Genomic DNA, 7052 nt, shown 5'->3' on the forward strand with positions numbered 1-7052 from the left:
AGAATCATTTTCTTTCTTCATATTATAATAAAGGCAATGATTTCGGTCAGGTGCTTGGCACATAGGTGGTGTTCAGTAAACATTTGTTGAAAAGGGAATGCCTTCTCTCTCTGGGTTTCTGGCTTTTGACTCCCTCTCCCACCAGGCTACTTGATAGGTCCCCTCCCATTCACCTATTGTGGATTGATCTTCCTGAAGGGCAGTTGGGTTCATCTGTAGCTAAACTCGACTCATGTTCGTCCACATTTAAACAAAGGAGCAGGAAGAAGCAAGGATTAGTGCAAGATCCTAATCACTGAACATAGAGATGCCTGCTGGCATGGGGATCTCTGGTGGAATTCCCAGCCAGTATCCATGAATGCAAATGGTTGATGATGCCCACAGGAAAGATTCACACTGGTTGAGCTGAGGAATCAGAGCATATGGATCCTTCCAGATTCTGGGTTGTCAGGGTTGGAACCAGGGCTCAAGATCAATGTGTCCCAACCCCCTCATTTTATAGATGTAAGAAAGTATCCTAAGATGACACAGCAAATCAGGGCAGGGCCAGGAAAGAAACCCAAGGCTCTCACTCTCAGGCCTGGGCATCTCCTTCTCCACTAGATTGTAGAGTTTTGTAAGAATTATTGTAATTCCTACATGTTTTATTTCATGAACAGTGATTTGTCCTAGAGCTGGATTAATAAGATCTTGAAATTGACACCTATCTTTTAAATTCCAAGAGCAAAACCACTAGTGGGTAGAGAATGAGAGAGGAGAGTGAGAAGGGGGAGGAGAAGAGAGATGAGATGAGAGAAGATGGAGACAGAGAAACAAAGAGAGAATGAGATAGTTATGAAGAAAGAGACAGAGGGACAAAAAGAAATAGAGGTGAAAATTTTTCAAAGACCAACAGAGAGACCAAGAGGGAGTCAGAAAGAGACAGATAGTAAGAGACAGGAAGCATAGATGGAAGAAGCCTACAAGAACAGACCCTCTGTCTATACTGCCCATCTCCTTCCTCTGATCCAGCGCTGGGAAATGCTTCAAAGGTGAGTGTGACTGTTGCTCCCTTTGGGTTCTCTGAGGCTCATCAGATGCCATAACCCCAGAGGACTTTGTCCCAAGACTTCTTTAATGGGGGCTGGAGCTGCAGCAGTATTGTAGGTATGAGGTGGGATTTTGAGAAAAGTGTTGGGGGTTGATCCAGTAGCTTCTTCCAGGTTTTCTGAGGCTATAGAAAATGCTCATTGGTGCAGGAACATTAGGAACTCTGGCCCTGGTTCGGAAGGGGTCTGGTGCTGCCTGGCTGGGGACTTGGGAAGGTTTTTACCCCAGGGTTTGGGCCAACTGGTCCCTGAGTCCCTTCCAGCTTTAAATTTCATGACTGACTGAGCCTTTGGACCTAAAGATAAGGGGTTCCTTCTGTCCCTTCTTCTCGTACATTCACGCCAAATACTACTTTGGTATTATATCTGCCATGAAGGATATGAACAAAGAAGAATCATCCATCTAAGGAGACTAACCCCATTCATTGATTCCTCCAGCAAAGAAATCTTCTTAGTAGAAGTGTTAGGTCACCGACCATAAGAGCTGGGGGTGGGCGCCAGACATATCTTTCCTAATTTCCTCATTGCTCAGACAGAGACCCAGAAAGTCATTGTCAGGGCAGGAGCTAGAAGTTAGAACTTAGATCTGCTGGCTCCCAGATCAGGCTGCATGCTGAGTGTCAGGGAGAGAGGTTTGAAGGACAAGACTAGGGTTTCTTAGGCAATGGGAATAACTCAGGCCCCAGAAACATCAGCAGAATTCGGGGTTGGGTGGCACTGTTTCTTCCTTCCCCTTCCCCACTTTAAATGAGGTTGTTATATAGAGCTCCTTGGACAGCCCCACCTCATAGCCCCAGGAGTTGAGAGGCAACTGACACACTTCCCCTTTGTTCACCAGAATCTCAGACTTTTAGCAACTCTGTATCTCAAAGCCTTGGAAGCCATCTGAGTGCTGTTTTAGAGGAGGTTGCACCTTGATTGGGCATTGGAGGGTGCTGGACAGTGGTTGAAGAAGGCAGGAGATGGGTGTAAGTTGGGAAGATGGAAGAGAAGTTAAAAAGACGAAACTCACACAGCCCTGGGGGCCCACCCACATTACTTCTACTTAGTGCAGTCTCTGGGACTCAGCATGTTGTGAAGGGTGTTCTCTCCCGCCTAGGGAGAGCCTCAGCAGGTGTATCGAAATGGATGTTTTTCAGCTCTGACCCTGGAATATAAGAGGGAGTAGTTATGCTCCTACCTTAAAATCCTCACCCACCTGTGAAATGCAGTCCAGAGTCCTTACATGGACTCAAGGCCCTACACAAACCAGATCCCTGCTTCTCTCATCGCTCTTCACCCATCGGGATCACACCACTCCACCCACACTAGCTTCCCAGCTCTGCTCAAACCCCAAGCACAATCCGGCCTTAACACCTGCCTTTGCACCTGCTGGAATGTGCACTCCTAGATATCTAAATGGGCTGTTTCTTCATTTCATTCAGTCCCTGCTTAAATGTCTCCTCCCCAGAAAGGCCTCCCCTCATCTGCCTAGCTTAAATTGCACATTGTTGCTGTCTCCTCACTCCGCTTCAGGTTTCTTCATAGCACCCACCGATTATTACCTAATGTCAAATTTCCAAAGAGTCAAAAACATGACTCTCACACAAGCATCCAGTGGGGTGTGTCAGTGATTTATTTAACTCACTATTGTGGGAATCAGCAGAATGACAAAGCTGGGTCGGAGGGGATACGAGAAACTAATCTATGAAGTCAATGGGAAAAGAATGCTGGAATGAGATTGCAAAGTTAGGTACTAAATTAGTTAATGTCCTAAAGCACAATAAAACCATAGCCTTTGGGGTTATCTTTCCAGACAGAGATCATTTGCATCTCTGCTGGACAAAAGTCATTTGCAGCTTATCAATCTTCTTTAAGTTAACATTTCACTTCTTAGAGTCTGGGCCCAGATCAATAGTAAATAGTAAGTCAAACAAAAATTACTTTCCTAGAACAGCGCTGTCCAAAAGAACTTTCTACAATGAAGAAAATGTTTTATATCTGTGCCCTGCAATGTGATAGCCTCTAGGTTCATATAGCTAGTGAGCCCTGGAAATGTGGTAGCTGTGACTGAGAAACATAATTTTAATATGTACTTATTTAAATGAAATTAAATTTCAATAAATTTAATTGATATATTAAATACATATACTTATGTACATAATAATATAACATATAGTTAAATATAAGTATAATGTAATACAAATGACTTAATATGATACAAATGTAAATAATATGTAAATGTGTAACTTATTATATTAAATATATTTCATTAATTTAATTAATAATAAGTTAATAATTTAAAGAGCCACATGTGGCTAGTGACTTCCCTATTAGACAGTGCAGGCCCAAGAAGTCAGATGACAAGTAGGCAGACAGCTTGGTAGTAGAAACACTATAGTTGAAAGGGCCTTATTTTCATGTTTTGAATAATTTTTCTGAACCCTGACATCATACTATATGTTTGTTTTTTGTTTGTTGTCTTTTGTCCTGACTAGAAAGTAAGCCTTGAAATAGCAGGGACTTTGTGTTGTTCTCTGCTTGTCCCCAGCACTTAGGAGGGGTGCCCAGGGTATGGCCGGTATACAGTCAGTAACTGTGAGTGAATAGATAAGCACAAGGAAGCTGGAGTCTCACCAGAAATCGAAGCAATAAGGGTCTTCCCCTGGCAAGTTTGTCTGATGAGCTTCAGCAAAAGTGATGCTTGATGTTTCATTTTAAGTGGTTTTCTTATTCTGTAAGTAATTCCCTGCTGTGAACTTCAGACCTTTGGTGAACATATGTGGCTCTGATGGATGGTTCTGGAGCAGTGGGGTGAAGGGTTGTGGGGAGAGAGCCAGGTCTGGAGGATGGTGATGAAGTGCTGGGGGTGCAGGAGGATTGAGCTGGGTGCAGACATATAGAGCCAGAGTGGATAGAGGACTCCCCAGAGGAACAGGAGTGCTTCCAGGGGATCCTCAACTTACCAGGGAGAACCTTAGGTACCTCGCAGTTAAGGAAAGATAGATCGTTATTTATTTTGGAGAGTGCATTAGTCAGGGTAGATGACTTGTAGTAACAAACAGTCCTATAATCTCCGTGGTTAAACATAGCACGGTCCCAGTCAGGGCTCTGGCTTTAGAGGACAGGGTCTGGTGGGGATAGATCCAATTCTTTGTCTATTTACATGCAGTGAAGGGGAGGTTGTGACAGATCCACAGATCTTTTGTTTATGTATTTGAGCTGTATTGGGGCTTACAGTTAAACATTGGGAGTGGTTACGTGGGGTCCACCAGGGAGCTCTGATGCTCTAGGTGCAGAGGAATCAGGAGACCACGAGGCCAGACTCCCCTTCTCTATGCTTTCCCCTACCTGACCCCTTAATTCCTCTATCCTTCGGTGGCCTGAGAACACACAGCTGCCTCTTATATCCTAGTGTCTCACTCCTTGTTGTGCAAAGGACAGACCTGGCCTGGAGAGGAGAAGGGACTGCCTGGAGCACACGGCAGATGGTGGCAGAGCTGGGCCTTGAACCAGGGTCTCTGACTCCCAGTTAAGGATTCCCAACCCCTCTCCTACTCCCAAAGCTTCCTTCTAAGGTGCCTGTCCTTCAGACTTGTCCCCTGGTCCTCCTCCTCCTCCTGCCCTTTTTCCTGCCATCAAAGGGGCAAAGATGAAGTGGGAGGAGGAGAGATGGTAGGATACAAAGAGATGACTTTTTAGGCTGCAGGGACCTCTATTCTGGGGCTTGAGCCAAAGAACTTGTCCATGAGATCCCCTTTTCTGGGTGTGAGACCCCCATGTCACTCTGCTGTCTGAAGTGAGGGGGCTTGGGCAGGGTGGCAATCACTGGTCTCTGGTTATGGATGGGACTGGGGTCCCAGGCTGCCATTCAGCTGAACACCCCTGATATATACGCTGCACTCTCTCCTCCCACTGCTGGAAATTCCCTGTTCCCTCTCCCTTTTCATCTAGTGGGAATCCACCAACATCAGAGTTGGAAGGGCCGTTAGAAACCATCCGGCCCCCTCATTTTACAGCTGAAGAAAGAGGTCTGAGAGGGGAAAGGGCTTGTGTGTGCTTGGCCACATGGCCAGTTGGGGCAGAACTGGGACTAGAGCCCTAGGTTTCTGAACCAGCCAGGGGTTTTCCAGTGCTTCAGGCTGTCTCCTGCCTATTATCTTATCTCGTTTCATCTTGTCTCATCCCATTAAGGATGAGGGGCTGGAGAGGCAGCACTGAGATGGGATCTTCAAATCGACTTTAGAACACTCTTGGCTCGTGCAGTGTATCATCTGAGACAAACCCTTCCCCGTTCCCTCGCCCAAGCCTGAGAGTGGAAACCTCAACCCCAGGCCTCCCTCTCAGTCGCCCCTCTGCTGGCCAGGCTGTCCGTGTGGGGTTCCAGGAAGAAGTCTGGGCAGGGAAGGAGAGAGCAATAGGGAGTACACCACTCCTTTGGGCATGTGCTCCTGGAACGAAGGAGGATGGACAGGCAGCACCCTGTTAGGATAGTCTTTTGGGATTTAATGGAATTCTCTAGAGGGAAAGGTAGAGGGAGATTGGAACAGGTGAAGAAGGAGCAGAGGCAATGGCTGAGGACTCTTATTTTCCCAGGTGGTTAAGGGAGTATAATGGGGCCTCTTCTTACAGGGAGTCTTCCAAGCTTGATCAGGATTCCTTACAACAGAGGCAAAACTCAGAATGTACTTGGTTCACTCAGTCAGGGTGTTTTTAGTTATAGAAACCCAGCTCACACATGTTAGGCCAAGGGGAAGAAGAGGTTATTGGGAAGACACTGGGCTTTCCCATGTCACTAAATCATGGAAAGGCCTTTCAAATATCAGCAAATCATGTCTCTGTTGACTTTGGGGGCACGGGAACTCTAAGGCAGATCCTCCTCCCATCTCTCATCTCTGCTTATCTACGTGTCAGCCCCATTCTCTAATGGCTTCTTCCACATTAGGGGACAGGGTGCTGACCACAGCTCAGAGCTTTGCCCCAAGAGATGGAGGGTTCCTCTTTGCCCAGCTTCAGTTGGGGAAATTCCTAGAAAGACTTAAATCATCCTGGTTAGGTCAGATGTCCGCCCATGGCCAGAACCACAGGGTATTGGTAACTGGCGCCAGGGAACAAAAAACCACAGGGAAGCGGGGAGCCTCCTTCCAAGAGCCCACTTTGGCTGATTTTTTTGAGAATGCTTGTTGATGTCTCCTACATGCCACACGCTGTAGAGGCTGAGCTGTGAGCAGCCTCGAATTTAGGGCTGTCACAATGGAACATGGGAGCCAAGCACAAGGCAGGATGTGCTCTAGGCCTGAAAGAGAGATAGAGATGGTGCTCTGGGATGAGAGTGGTTAAAAATCAGCTAAAGAGAGCAAAAGCTTGGAGGGAACTATAAACCTCCAGGGTAGGTAGAGGGTGATGAGGCTATGAGCAAGGCTACAGAGCTTCAGATTTGTCCTAGAGGCAATGGGGGGGTGCCACAGGGGACAGGGAAGTGACCGGATCAGACTTGGCTGACTCTGTCCTATATGACCTCATGCTGTGTCTGGCATGGTGTCAGTGACATGTGGAGAGGAGGGGCTGAGATTGAAGTCAGAAGACAGTGTGGGGGTGAAGCTTATCCTAGGGTGGCCTCAGCACTCTGTGCACAATTATGGAAAAACTATTATTAGCGTAATTGAGCTCCTTTGTTCTGTGCTATTTCTCCATGGGAGCCAGGAGAGAGACAGCACAACTCTAAGGAAAGGGAAAAGGGATTGTTCGGTGAAACCTAATTCATTAGCTAAAAAAGCTGCTTTTGGTCGAATTCTAACATCTCACTTAGCTTGTCTTCCCTGGTTCCTAGTCCTTGAGTAGGCTGCTCCGCCATTAGCTCAGGTGACGCAGGCAGAACTAGGTCTTGCCCTTTGGATCCTGGGATGATCCGAAGCTTCAGACAGCCACTGAGGTGAAGAGGAAGCTTTGGAAGCATGGCTGGTGACAAGAGAGCACCTGAGGCCC

The sequence above is a fragment of the Pteropus vampyrus genome, unplaced genomic scaffold (genome assembly GCF_000151845.1).
Source record: "Pteropus vampyrus isolate Shadow unplaced genomic scaffold, Pvam_2.0 Scaffold123, whole genome shotgun sequence".
In the NCBI taxonomy this organism is placed as follows: Eukaryota; Metazoa; Chordata; class Mammalia; order Chiroptera; family Pteropodidae; genus Pteropus; species Pteropus vampyrus.